The 14,636-nt window shown below is 46.0% G+C and overlaps 1 long non-coding RNA gene across 1 annotated transcript; it reads left to right on the top strand.

Moving 5' to 3' along the window:
* The first annotated feature begins 2,739 nt into the window (after positions 1–2,739).
* On the top strand, positions 2,740–4,455 carry LOC127546880 (uncharacterized). Its single transcript, XR_007950048.1, has 2 exons — positions 2,740–2,865; positions 3,931–4,455. It is a non-coding gene; the product is annotated as an uncharacterized LOC127546880 (long non-coding RNA).
* The last annotated feature ends 10,181 nt before the right edge of the window (positions 4,456–14,636 follow it).

Here is a 14,636-nt window from a genome sequence, read left to right as displayed (position 1 = left end):
CGGGTGTGAGAGCAACCCAGCCTGGGGCGGGGCTCAGCAGATCCTGTCCTAGAACAGAAAATCCTTGGGGAGCCAGAGGCTGGGGTGGGCTCTCAGGGCAACCATGTCTGAGTTACCTAATGGTGGAACCAATGACACACACACTCTCTTTCTCTCTCTCTCTCTCTCTCTCTCTCTATATATATATATATATATATACATATATTACTATTGTCAAAAATTACTATGTAGCCAAAAGACATTTAAAACTGCTACCCATTGAAAGGAGGAAATATAGACCGACTGATCGCTGTGATGGCATTAAGGGCCCGAGTTCTTCCCTGCGCTCTCCCTAATGGTGTTCCCCACTAAGGGGATCCGGTTGGAAGAGGAAAGAACACAGCCCGGCCTAAAGAAGCAAGCAAACGACTGCTCGAGGAGAGAATTCTTGGTTCCTAATCACTTTACGATGTTCCAGAACATCTGATGTAACTTGATCGAGTCCTACTGCCTGGTGGGCGATGGGCTCCGACGAGCTGCTGGGAGTTAAGTAATCCGAGTCCTTTCGGCGTTAAGCCCAAACACAGTTGGCCGGCAACCCGATCCACGCCACAGCTGTCTCAGGGGCCTGGGGGATCAGGGAGATTTGGTGTGGGAGGCAGCCTCTGACCAGTCCTGAGGGAGCCGGGGAGTGGGAGATGGGCGGGGGACAATGGGAGATGGGTGGGGGAGAATGGGAGCCATTGCCTTCGCTCTGCAGAGTCCCGGAATCTCAGAGGTGCGAGAGCAGCAGCCGCTTCATCCCACCCAGGCAAGAACCAAAGCAATTCCCGTAACACCCCGGCAGCAGGACGTGTAGCCCTGGCCTATAAATAGCCAAACATGTTCTGGAAGCCTTCCCCTCCCTTTTGTTCCCGATAGCCTGGACTGGACGACCATAGGGCTATTAAGTGGGAAACTGGGCATTTCAGGCCTGGGGCAACAGCTCCGACAGGGTGATAGGGAGGAGCAGAGCAAAGTTAGGAGCGTAAGCTGGCTTCTGGGTCAGTCTGAAGTAGGGCCGGAGAGGCTGGGAGAAGCCGGCTTACTCAGGACCTTAAAAACCAGGGGGAAGTATTTGCGTTTTTTTTTTTAGATCCACAGGAGCCATTGAAGCCTTTGGGCCCCAGAGGGACCTAAACGGAGCTGAGCTCTGAGGGATGTTATTTTGGCCACTTGGGAGAGCGTAGAGTAAGGAGAGAATGGAGACAGAAAATCCAGTTCCTGGAGGTGTTAAAGCAATCCAAGCAAGAGGTGACACGGGGTTGTACTGGGGGTGACCGTGAAAAAAAGATGGTGAATTTGAAGGCCCTGGGGGTCAGCAAGACTTAGCAATGCTTGGGTCTCAAGATATGAAAAGGGATGTGCCCAAGATGGAGCTAAGCTCCTGAGCCGTGGGAGAGGGCGTTGCTCTCAATCAAAATCAGGGTTGGTGGAGGAGAAAGAGAGGAAAGAACATGAGGTAGAATTTGTTTTGATTTTGATATTAAGGTAACAATCATCTACCGAGCCAAGTGCCAGGCATAGCACTAATTACTGGGATACAAATGGAAGAAAAGACAATTGAAGCCCCGAAGAAATTTACTTGCTAATAAAAGAAAATAGCACTCCAGGAAGAGCCAAAAAGTGGGGGGTGGGGGGGGAGAAGGCTCTCATAAGGACGTGATGGAGAAAGAAGTCCGGAGAGTTAAGAGCAAGGCCTAGAGAAGAATAAAGAAATGAATAAGTCATCCTTAAAAAGAAAATCCTCAGAGGAATTGACCAATCATGGCAAGGGATTATAGGAGTGGAGGCATCTTTCCACCACAAGAAGGTTGTGGGAGCCTAGAGATCTTCCAAAATAAGAAGGATGCTGGAGAATGGTGGTGGGGGCAGAGGGGATACCCAGGCAGTGTGTCCCAATGGGCAAATGATGATGTAAAAATAGAATTTAGTAGAGTTTAGAATCAATCATATGAATAATAATTGAACTTATAAGAAGTGATGAGATTGTCAAGAGAGCAAGGAAAAGGGTCTAAGACCTTTGTTTAAAACCTAAGCCTTGGAGATATCCAAATGTAGGTATAGGGGTATGGATGATGGATGGGTAAACTGGTTTTTTAAAAATGTTTTTATGGATGTCTACCATTTTTTGCATCATCATTGTTGTCCCAAATTCACTTTCACTTTCTCTTCCAAAAGAACTATTCCCCATAATAAATAGTATTTTAAAGCACCCCCAAAATGAAAGAGGAAAAAAAAATCAGCATAATTAAATACAGTGAAAAAGTTTTTTTTTTTTAAATGTGTAATGTGTAATACCTGTGAACCAAGTGATTATGAATACTTTTCAATTTTTTTTAGGAACTTCTTATTAGTCATATATTTGTGTATAATATATATGTGTGTATGGGAAGGAGAGAGATAAATGCCTGTACTTATTACTAGATTTGGAAGTCATATTTTGTTATGTAAATAATGTTTTCCTTTATTGATATATTAGTTTCTATTCAAAATCCTTGAGTTTTCTTTTTCTTGAGATCTTTGGCGACTTCCATTTTTTTCACCCTTATTTTCCTATATTGCTTACTTTCTAACTCTCTCCCTTTCTGATGGAGGTTTTTCTTGGGATTAGATCTCAAAGCATTTCAGCATTCTTCCATTCTGGGAAATTCATGGTTCAACAGATTTGGGCTCTTTCACAAATGAGTTTTGGGAGGATGGAACTGATCCCAGTTGAAGACTGCATGCTTAGCGAATGTTACATATTTTCTATGCACAATATTCTTTCCATTTCCTCTATTCCTCAGCTCTCAAGCCTCACAGCCTGGAGAACTATGGCTAAAGCCAACGATGACTTCTGCCACTGTGAGTTTGAATATCTGAGGATCTGGAGGGAGTGGGGGTGTTGGAGTGTGAGGTTGCACTCCATTTAAAACCCAGACATGTGTCCTGACCCATTCTCTCAGTTGTTCTTTTCTCCTGGAGAAATCTTTTGCAGCGCAGTAGGCTGTTAGATCAATAGGCACTCAAGCCCTGCAAACTTCCTCAGGGAGGTAGAAAAAGAGGAAGATTTGGGGTTCTGGACTGACCAAGTGAAGTACTATGTGTGCTTTGGGTAGGCGGCAGTTTCATTTCTTTCTAAGTCCTCTTTCAGATTTCAGGTGTGCTGGACCAAGAAAACATAGGTTTGCTCTATTTTTGGTACAAAATCCCTATTCCAAAAAGTTTTGAAAGGTCATATCAGAAAAAAATACCTTTCTCTATCTTGTTGTTCACATAACTCAGAAGTCTAAGTAAATAAGTCTTAAAAACATGCTGATTAAGTGGCCTAAAAAAGTGACTCCAAATCAACGAGTCTTAAAAGCATCAAACAGAAGTAGAAGAACCAAGAGAAAGCAGTTTTTTAGAGAAAGGAAGAAGAGGAGGAGAAAGAGTAGGAAAAAGAATGAAGAAGCGCCTTCCTCATTCAGCAAAGCAAAGGGTTTGAAGTAGCAGAGGGGAAGACAAGATAAAGCCTGGAGAGAAGTACATACATAAGTGTCTACATAATACATAGATGATATAGATGTAGGTATAGAAGGTATAGATACAGATGCGAGAAATGGAGACATAGAAGTAGATGATATAAATATTGATATAGGTACTAATCCAGAGATAGATCAAGACATAGAAATCAATCTGATGTAGATGTAAATATACATAGCTCTTCCTGCAGGGAGGAACCTGAGTAGGAGAAGAGGTCGCTACTTGTCTCTAATGAATGATCAAATAGAGGCACAGATGTTGTCCACTGGGCAATCAGAACAGCAGAGGTGGTTGATGACTTCACAGAGAGGTCTGTTATCCTCCTGGAGGGCTCACTTCCTACACATGACAGAGAAATACTCCCAAGACTACTTAACTTGCTACTTCTCCCTTTTGCTGTTTCAGAGTAATACTACCAGAGAGAGCCTCAAAAACACTGCTAGATACAGTTAAATCTTGGATAAGACATTCAGCATGACAAGGGCACAGGTGGTACTGTCATCAGTAATACCCATACAAGGAATGCAAAAGCGAAAAGCCAAATTGGGAAGGGAGCAGCTGGCTGGAAAGATGATAGCAGAAAGCGGGGTTTGAATTCCTGGAACATGGCTTGAAATATAAGAATGACAGGTTCCTACCCAGAAATGGAAAGGAGAGAATACTTGCAAAAGCTCAGAAGAATTTATTTTCCTGGAATCCTGAAAATCTAATCAAAAGGACTTTAAATTGAAAAAGGATAGGGACTGAACACCCCCCCACACCCCCTTATATATCTATGTTATAAATTAGCTGCAATGAGGCTTGGAGAGTACTTCAGAAATACAGACATTCACAAGAGACAGACTTCAAAAAAGAACGCTGTAGTAGAAATCATGGTCCCCAATGACTCTAGTCATATACAAATGAAAAACAATAACAGGATGAACCAAAGCTCTTTATACTATGAGGTGAAGTTAATTCGAATGTGTCACAGAGACTTGGGGGATGGAATTCATGATGCAATAGCAGTGGATATTACCCAGAAATAGAGGAACAAGAGAGGAAAAGCATGGTGAAAGGCATTTGGATGAAGGGCAACATAGGGAGAAACAGAAGTAATTTTGTCATTTGGGCATTCTATCAACCATGTGGACAGAAAAAGTAGATTCTAATCATAGAATACTATATAAACTAACCAGACATTATGTATTGATATTGGGAGATTTCAATTATTCATAGATCTTCTATCTCTGTGTCTGTCTCTCTGTCTCTCTCTCTTTTTCTCTCTCCCTCTATTCTGTCTCTATTTCTCTCTCTCTCTCTCTTTCTCTCTCTCTCTCTCTCTGTCACTGTGTCTGTCTCTCTGTCTCTGTGTCTGTCTCTCTGTCTCTGTGTCTGTCTCTCTGTCTCTGTGTCTGTCTCTCTGTCTCTGTGTCTGTCTCTCTGTCTCTGTGTCTGTCTCTCTGTCTCTGTGTCTGTCTCTGTTCCCCCCCCCCCCCCCGCCTCTCTCTTTCTCCTTTCTTTCCCTGTCAAAATTAGAATGGGTAACACCTTTTCAGTTTATCCTAAGGATAATTTCATGCCACAAAGGAGAGTGGAATGAATGATTCTAGTACAGATATAATCTCTTGATGGAGATACAGTAGAAGGTAGCAGTGGGAAATGATGAAAAAATTTTGAGGTAAATGGTCATTATCTTTTAAAATTTGTGAATGAAGAGAGGAAATCTGAGCATGGTCTCCCATATACCCTCGAGGTTTTAAAAAAAAGACAATTACAAAGGGTTCAGAGGAACAGGAGTGACTATCCTGTGGACTCTGATTTTACATAGTAGACAAGCCAAGAGGATGGGGAAATCTAAATACACAAAAATAAACTTCCATCAGGGTGAAAAAACAAAACAAAATAAGGTTGTAAAAAAAAACCTGATGTAGACACACAGGGAAATCTCCAATCATCTCAGATCTCTAACAAAAAGATGGAAGCTAGGACAGTGACCAGAAGATTAGGATTAAAGTGAGTGAGTTCCTGCAATAATAACATAAGGAATGTAAAGCTCAGGAGCAGATGGTAGCTAGAAAAGCAAGGAAAACAAAAGTGTTTTTTTTGTTTGTTTTTGAAAGATGAGAGACACATACACACACTCAGAAAGACAGAGAGAAAGACAGACTGACAGAGACAGAAAGAGACAGAGACAGAAGGAGAAAGAGAAGAAGATCAAAGAAGATAGAGATCGACTGTTCAGGAAGATGTAAAGGTAATAATTCACTATAGAGCAACTCAAATGTTATTTTGCTTCCCTTTTGCCAAATTGAAGGAGTTTTGAGTCGCAAAGGACAAAACAAAAATGGCTAGTTGGAAAGTGATATAAGGATCAGGGGAAGTACTGTGTGAGTAGTTCTGCTGGGGTTCAAGCCCCCTAGTGCAGATGAGCTTCCTTTACCATCAGTAAAAGTTCTATAGAGTTGTGATAGCTGAAATCACTATCAGTACTGTTCTAAATGACTTGAGAAGGGAAGATTTCACTCTTTTCCAAAAAGAGTGGAGAACAGAATCTTCATAGTCTAATGCCATGAGCTTGACTTGGCTTTACAGATTCTTGAAACAACTAAACAGATGATAGCAAATTTATCAAAGAGGAAGCAGGGATCAGAAGGAACCAGTTCAAGCACAGGCAGTATCAGGCTGATGATACTGGGGAAGGGGATAAAATAACCTAACAGGAGATTACCGGAGATTCAATTTGCCAAGACTCTTAGCAAATATTTGATAAAATATTTATAATATTATTGTATAAAAGGGGAAAAGATAGAGACTAGAAGCAAGTACAATTGGTGGCTTCAGGGATGTCCGAATTACCAAATGACCAAACTCAAAGAGTCGTCAATGTTAATTTGGCAAGAAGTTTCCAGGGAAGTTGATCTCTCTTTGGCTCATCGCAATGGGTAGTGTATTTCATCAGTGACTTGGAGAAAGCCATAGTTACCTTGTTTTGTCAAATTTTTGGACGATACAAAGTTGGGCAGAAGAGTTCACATATTGACTAAAAGATTCTAGACTTCAGAGGACCCTGAAAGAATCAGACTTTGGACTGAATTGTATAAGATGAAATCTGAGAAGCATTAAGTGTGAAATTCTAGACTTACACTCAAGAAAACAACTTGATAAAGATGAATGGAAGGAAGCCTGCTTAGATAGTATTTTTCTTGAGAAAACTCAGGAGATTTTAGGGACTAAAAGTTCCTTATGGGTCAGTGGTGTAATATGCTACCAAAACAGCCACAGTAACATGATTTTGAACTCCATTATGAGAGATATAGTTTCCAGGAATAAGGAAGCTACAGTATATACTGAAACAGAGGCAGAAATGGCTTTAAGAGTCTTTTTACATGTTCCTGGGAAAAAATGTCATAGTAAATATAGTAAATATAAGATATATTTAAAGTAGTTAGTGGGGCAGGAGTGTGGTATGAGAGGGCAGCTTACCAGAAAACTTTTGTGTAAAAAGTTGAGGCTTTGCTGACTCTTGAATAAAGCTCAGGATGGCCAAAGGCAGAGAAGAACACAAAGATGTCCTGGCAGATAGAAGGATTGTAGAGCACTAACAGCGATGCACAGTCTGGAAGCATCAACTGGAGCTGTACTGTGGGGGTTTAAATGCCAAACAGAAGACTTTGCCATTTAACCCAGAGGCAACAGGGAGCCAGTGAAGCTTTTAGACCAAGGGAATAGGAATGGTCAGCCCTGAGCCTTAATGTGGCAGCTGTGGAGAAGGGATTGGAGCTAAGAGGAACCAGAGGCAGAGAAAACAGGAGACTACTGTGAGTATGTAAACTAGGCTGGCGACTGTGAGAATGGAGGGAAGGGGGTAATTGTGAGAAATGTCATGGAGGTTACCCTGGCAAGAGTTGGAGATGGGCGTTCATGAAGAGGAGCAGACTCCAGTGTGGGAAACGCTGGGAATCGTGGGAGCGTCTTGGTTGGTGGTGGTTGTCCCTCGTTCTCGAAGAGGACCGACAGTGCGCCCGACTGTGGCTGGTCAGAGGAGCTCGGGATGCTGCCCCAGAAGGGACACAAAATCATCTGTGAACATGTCTAATAATACAGAAGGAAGTTAGGAAGGGGGTGGGAGGAGAAGGGAAATAAAAGAAGGAATTCTCTGTTTAGTGCTTTGATTTTGAAGTGCCTCTGGGTTGTCCAAATGGAAATGTCCAATGGAAAAGTGGTGATATGGAACTGAGCTCAGAGATTGAGGCTGGATATTGTAGATTTAGGAACATGAGAGACAGAAGGAGACAGAGTAACAGAGAGATGGAGAAAGAACGCAGGGCAGAGCCTCAGGATGTGCCCAAGGGACTGTATGTATTACTACGGCAGAAATGTAGCCTACTGCTACTATTTTTACCTCTTCCTCATTAAAATCTGAGCTCCTTGAGAGCAGGAAGTGGTTTTATCTTCTTTTGTGTCTCCAGTACTTAACACAGTGCTGAGCACAGGGCAGGTGCTTAATAAATGCTTATTGACTGAATGACTAAACACAGCTATTGATATAACAAAGGAGCCTGAGAAGGAACAATTTGACAAGTGGGAGGACAAGGGAGAGGGCAATTTCATTGGACAAACAGGGTGAAAGCTGGATTTTAAAGGGCTGAGAAGTAAAGCAGAAGAAATGGAAGCTGGGAAGACCATTTTTTTTTTTTTTGGTTTTTGATAGATTGATTTCATAGATTAGATTTTTTCCTTTGAAAACTACCTGCTAATATCCTTTAGCAATTTATCTATTTCAGAATGGTTCTTAATCTTATAAATTTGAATTATCTATTATCTATGAAATAAGACTTTCACCACAAAAATTTCCTATGAAGATTTTTCTCACAGTCAACTGCATCTGTACTAATTTTGTAATGCTGGAGAAACTGAGGCAAGACAGAAATTAGAAGTTTTTAATATTTTAATAGTGAGAAGTTGGACTGGCACTGAACAGGATCCATGCCCGACTCCCACCCAACTGAATGGGACTCTTGTCTCAAGCATACAGCCATGAGCAAGTAATTCCAGAGACCTTTATAGGGCTCCAGTGATCAGGGAAACTAAGGCAAGGGGGGGGGGAGAGCACTGGGTGAGTGAAAATTGCAAGATGGACCATAACTTTTAAATTCGGACAGGCTGGGGATGAAGAAAGAAGGATCACGAATTCTGATAAGAAAGTGGTCTAGCAGGAGACAGGAAGTCTGGGCCAGGAGATGGAGAGTACCATCTGGGTATTTCTGGAACCTTCTGGTACCTTCTGGAATTTTATGACTCTTTGGAATGCCAGAGTGGCTAGAGCTCTCCAGCCCTAATTATCTCAGTCCTAATGGCTAAGAAGGGGGAGTTGCCACCAGAGGAGAACAATTCAGGGAAACTGAGGCATTACAATTTTAGCAGCATCGATGTTGTTTCTTCAAAAATTTCTTAATGCATGCACTGGAAATCGCCCATTTTTTCTTTTCTGATTGTCTTTGTCTCTTTTTTGGACATGAATTACTCCCCATTCATATCACCTCAGAAAAGGAACTTCTTCCTTGTTTAATGTTTGTCTGATATCACCATTTATGTACCAATTTGGAGTTTGTCTTGATATACAGCATTTGAAATGGCTCTAGATCTAATTTCTGAGACTGCTTTCCAAGTTTCCCAGCAGTCTCTCTCTCCCTGCCCTCAAAATCCTTCTAATTAGGAGACAGGAAAGGCACCTGAAAAGCTGAGCTAGGAGACAATAGTAAACATGTCACCAAGGGCCAGTCCAGAGACTGCGCAGAATTGTTCAGATTAAAGGGCTCTGTGACACTTGACCCGACAGACGGACGCGTCTGGGCAGTGAGTGAGCGGCAGCACTCAGGGATTTTAGCCAGTTAGAGCGGGTGGGCCCGGCCAAGCAGACTGTGCAGTATTCCTTTTGCTTTCCTCCTCCCATTAGAGCCTTACCTGGCCCCATACTTTGGCCTTCGCCGCCTCAGAGCCGCCTGGCAAGCCCACTACTTCTGGCTGCAGTGGAGTCAGGCAGGGCACCCGCCTCCCAGCTCTGGGCCTTCCCACCCTGGCTGCAGCTCAGAACCCCGCAGAACCTCAAACAGGGCGAGCTTGTGGGAGGTGAATGTAAGCTAGCAAACCTCCAAGGGCAGGGAGGGCCGGGCTGAAGGGGGGAGAGCTAAAGGCAGTTCAGCTCCCCCCAGCTTGTGATGCGGACCCTGGGGATTCTGCAAGCAGTTCTCTGCCACAGTGCGCCCAGAGAAGACAAAGGCAGCAGCCCCCCCCCTTCCCAAATGACCAAATTTGGCCCTTCTCCTCATCCCCAGCATTCCAGTTTCTAGAGTTAATTCCTTGGGGCTTGACAAGCTCTTATTCCAGAGTCTCCCATTCAGATGCAAATCCGAATGGGGTCCGGGAGGTCTCCAGTTACACAGGAACTCTTTAATTGTCAGCCCCAGGGTGGCAATTAAAGGATTAGCAGCTAGCCGGCTGAGAGGCTGAATGGGGCCCAAGGGTAGGATCGTTGAAGGGGGCTGGAAGGAAGCTGGAGCCTGGACTTCTCCTTCTTTCCTGGGCCCCCAGACTGAGAATCGGGAGTTAAACCTGTGACTAAAACAACTCTTTAACCCGGGAGGTAAAAGCAGAATAGGACGGGAGGAGAAACTGCCCCTCTGTCCCCCAACTCTCACCTCCTACAGATGGACTCCAGGGCTGCAGCTGGAGGAGGGCCCTGAACACAGGTACCCTGGACAGCTGCCGGGCAGGGCAGTGGCCAAGCAGCCTCGCATCTCAAACGTGGCCAAAGAAAAAGCCGAGAAGGGGTGGAAGGGAAGAGGGAAAAACTGACCCCCTTCCCCCTTCCTGCTCAAGCCACGTGACTCTTGGCCTGCCTATGGTTGGCCTACTGTGGGCGGCAGTGCCCTGAGCTTCCCCTTAGGGCATCACTGCTGCATTCAGAGCTCTCTGGGTCTCGAGGTTCATCCCAGAAGGTCCTGGTCTCCACCGAAAGTATTGGCCCGCTGGGGCCACAACAATGGAAGCCCCTCAGGCTGGTCAGCCCAGGGAAGCTAGGGTAGGTAACTGCCCATTGTGTCTCCTCCCCTTCACTGACATCAGGGTTGAAGGAGCAGGATTCTTTGGGGGAAGAGATGGGACTAAGGCTACAATTTCCTGGGCACAAGACCTCTGGAAGCGGGACCAGTGGCCCTACTTGGGGGAGGGGGGAAAGAAGGGGCTCTGAGGCCTGAAGAGATACTGGGCCTGGAGCCCGGGAGGGACTTGCAACCATATTGTGCTGACTCCCAGACAGGCTGCCTCCCTTAGTAGACACTCTCCCCCCCCCCCCCCCCCCCGCCCCCAATAAACACACACATACACACTCCATATCCCTAAATGCATATATCGCTGTTCACTCATCTCAGGGATATCTGACCCTCTCTGACCCCATTTGGGGTTTTCTTGGGGAAGATCCTGCAGTGGTTTCCTTCTCCAGCGAATTCTAAATGATTTCATTGAGGCAAATGGGTGAAATGGGTGATGTGACTTGTCCAGCACTCCAAGGGTTGGAGAGCTCTCGGGCCACCTCATCTCCTGGATCCCCAGAACAGCCTTGTGAGCCAGGTGCCGCAGGTGTGAGCCTGTTTGGAGACGAGGAGGGTGAAACCTCAAAGGGTTAAAAGAATTCCCTGAGATTTCAGGAATTCATTAAGATCTCCCTGCTCCCCCCCCCTCGCCCCTAATCCTACCTTCAGAAACCTAGAGCCCTAAGCTGGCAGAATTTCTGACTTAAGTGAGGAGCTTGGGAGCAAGCCAGGACAGACACAAGAGTCAGGCGGCTCCAGGTGTGCTTTGGATTATGGACATTTCTGGAAGGAGGTAATTTTTGTACCAACACATCTGCGGGCACCTGTGCATTCATAAGAGGCAAAAGCTATTGGACGTGACTTGGCAGCTGTAGGATTGGTCAGAGAGTGCTGCTGGGGGCTCCAGCATCCAGAAGTAAGACTTCCCCAGTGGCTCCAGCATCCAGAAGTAAGAGTTCCCCAGAGGCTCCAGCATCCAGAAGTAAGAGTTCCCCAGAGGCTCCAGCATCCAGAAGTAAGAGTTCCCTGGTGGCTCCAACATCCAGAAGTAAGACTTCCCCAGAGGCTCCAGCATCCAGAAGTAAGACTTCCTCGGGCTATTTTGATCCCAATCTGGATATTTGGTTATTATTGAGATTCACTATTTGATTTGGGCTCAAATCAATTCCAGACATTACTTTTAGCCTCCAAGATCTAATGGTAATGACCACTAGCATTTATGTTGTGCTTTAAGATTCGGGAAGTGCTTTGAAGATATCATTTCATTCAATCCTCACAAAACCCTCGGGAGGCAGACTGTCTTTATCCCCATTTTACAGATGAGGGAAGTGGGCAAACGGAAGTTAATGATTTGTCCAGGGTCAACCAGCTACTAGGTGTCCAAGGCAGGATCGGGTGTGTCTGAGTTCCTTCTTTTATCTTGAATTTGCTTAGTTTTAGGGTAAAACAGCCACCCTGACAAATATTCTTCCTCTACACATCACATCATTTACAGCAATTATTTCACCCACATCTTCAGCAGCTTTCCCAAAACACTAAAACTTCAAAAGCGAAGAGCAGAAGCCAAAGGCAGATGCACCTGTTAGAATATCGAAAACAGGCTACAGACTCCATCCCCGCTTCCCATCCGCGATCCTCGGCACGTACATGGCGGCAGAGCAAAGTCTTGGGTTTTCTGGAAAACGATCTGCCGGCCAAAGTTGTTCCTTTCTTAAAACACAAACCAACAGCTTCACTGATCCACATCAAGCTATGGAAGAATTATCAGCGCGAGGTGAGAAAGAGGAGGTGATAAAATCATGCACGGCTTTCAAACGGCAGCCCGGAAGAAGTCCTCGCTCTTAGGTCCACTTTCCCGGTTTTATATGAGAACAGTTTCTGTACCTGTCCCGAGTGCTTTCACAAAGGAGGCAGAAGTGGGAGGGGGGTGATGGTGACATGACTTTCTACCAGAGCTACTCCCTTGTCCTGCCCTTCCCCAGTGGGACCAATAGCTATCCATGTCACAGCATTGGAGGCAGGTGGCTCGCCAGCATGAGTGCCAAGGGGCTCGGGCAGGCAGGGCAGAGTCAATCTCAAGAGGGCAGGGATGTGCCCTAGACAGGATTGCCTTCGGGTTACTTGGACTCACGACATCTTTCAGGTCTATTCTCTCCTCAGCCTGGCAGGAGGTGAGCAAAAAGAGGGCAAAGTGACTCCCCTGGAAGGGGATTGTCCCCTTAGCACTTGGAATCTTGTGACCAGACAGAGTTGGGACCCTCGGAATGGGAGCATGCTGTGCCAATTGACAGGCAAGGAGTCGGGCTGTTTGGGCACCGAGAGAACAGACTCCTGCCCCGAGGATTGTGGGTGACCAGGGTACCTGGCTGCTGAGGGGTAGCTGGTATTCCTGGAGAATACCCGCTTCTTTTAGTAGGTTAATGTTCCCAAACTCAGGCAGACTTGATCCACCTTATTTGTGAGGGCTAGGAGCATTCTCTCTCTCTATCTCTCTATCTCTCTGTCTCTGTCTGTCTCTCTCTGTTTCTCTATCTCTCTCTGTCTCTGTCTCTCTCTGTTTCTCTGTCTCTCTATCTCTGTGTCTCTCAGTCTCTCTGTCTCTCTCTGTCTCTGTCTCTCTCTGTGTCTCTCTGTCTCTGTTTCTCTGTTTCTCTCTGTCTTTATTTTTGTCTCTGTCCCTCTCTTTCTGTTTGTCTCTGTCTCCCTCTTCCCCCCGCCTCCCATGTATGTGTATATGAGCTTATTCTCACAGGAAGATGCAAACAGATGGGCCCCGTTACCTGGAAAGCTGCGCTTGGGTTTATAAAAAGACAATGTCACTAATGGCAGAATGGAATGAAGGTCTGGGAGGTGGGGGGGAAGCTGTGCCCAGGAATGTCTGGAGGGGGGGAGTGGGCCAGGTGAGAGAGGGAGGGACGGGGCTCGGCCAGGTGGAAGCTTGGAGCTTGGTGCATTTAGAGGGGGCAGGGAGAGGGGAGCCTCTGAGCTAGGACTCCCCTCATTGACTGGCTCTGATGGAGCTGCAATGGCAGAACTGAGCCTGGAGCCAATCCCCCTTGCTGCAGCCTTCCTTTGTGTCACCCCACAAATTGTTCGGTATAACTGGGGAGGAAGATGAGCTTGGGTGCAAAGTGTTACCCGATGATGCTCCTGGAGTTCCCGACGTCCCCATCAAGTTTTCACTCAATTTTATAAATTGATCCTGGGGCAAGGAAGAGTTGTTCACCCCCTGTCACCTGTGCTTAGTCCTCATTCTTCAGCTCCCCAAGGCTGGATGCCCCGCCTTGGCTCTGGGCTAGGAGCACATTAATGAGCTAATGAGCAGCATCCCCCTGGAATTACCACTCACCTGGACTGCCAAGACTTGTTGACAAATTGTGATTATTTTTATCCCAGGTGTTTAGCACAGTGTCTGGCACATAGTAGATCCTCAGGAAGTCCTGATACATGACTGTGTGAGGACCCCGTAGCCTGGATCTGTCAGGTCAGATCTGACCCACGGGAGAGGCTGGGCAGGATCGGAGATGCTGAGCCCAGAGAGCTCTTTGAGCCCATTTGGCCCAATCTTCTCATCTACTGGGGGCCCAGAGCTGAAGCTACTCCATGAGAACCCCACAAGTCTCAAGAAGCAGAGCCAGGTCTTCTAACTGTGGGATGCTCACTTACTGCTGCCCCTCCTGATGATGCAAAGGGCCAGTGGGGGCTCCTCCTTGCCCTAGAGAACCCTGCCTGGCCAGTCCCAGCATCATGGAGGTTGCTAAAGGCCCATAAGCCAGGCTGGTTGGGATGGAGCAGACCTCTGGGTCAGGCCATGCTTGTGGCCCCTATCTCAGGGAAGCTAAGTGGTCCTGTGAAAGTCCCACATGGCAGTGTCACAGCAGGGAAATGAACAGCATCCCACCAACAGCTCTGGAGGCCCAAGTTCTTGGTGCTCCTTACCTGGAGTGTTCCACATGGAGACTTGTGGGACACGAAGCTCAGCATGGACCAGTTTTGTGGCTGAGCACAGGGAGAACCCTAACCTCCAAAGGCTCCTTA

The sequence above is a fragment of the Antechinus flavipes genome, chromosome 1 (assembly GCF_016432865.1).
Source record: "Antechinus flavipes isolate AdamAnt ecotype Samford, QLD, Australia chromosome 1, AdamAnt_v2, whole genome shotgun sequence".
NCBI classification, from domain to species: domain Eukaryota; kingdom Metazoa; phylum Chordata; class Mammalia; order Dasyuromorphia; family Dasyuridae; genus Antechinus; species Antechinus flavipes.
This window is presented reverse-complemented; position numbering and strand designations above follow the sequence as displayed.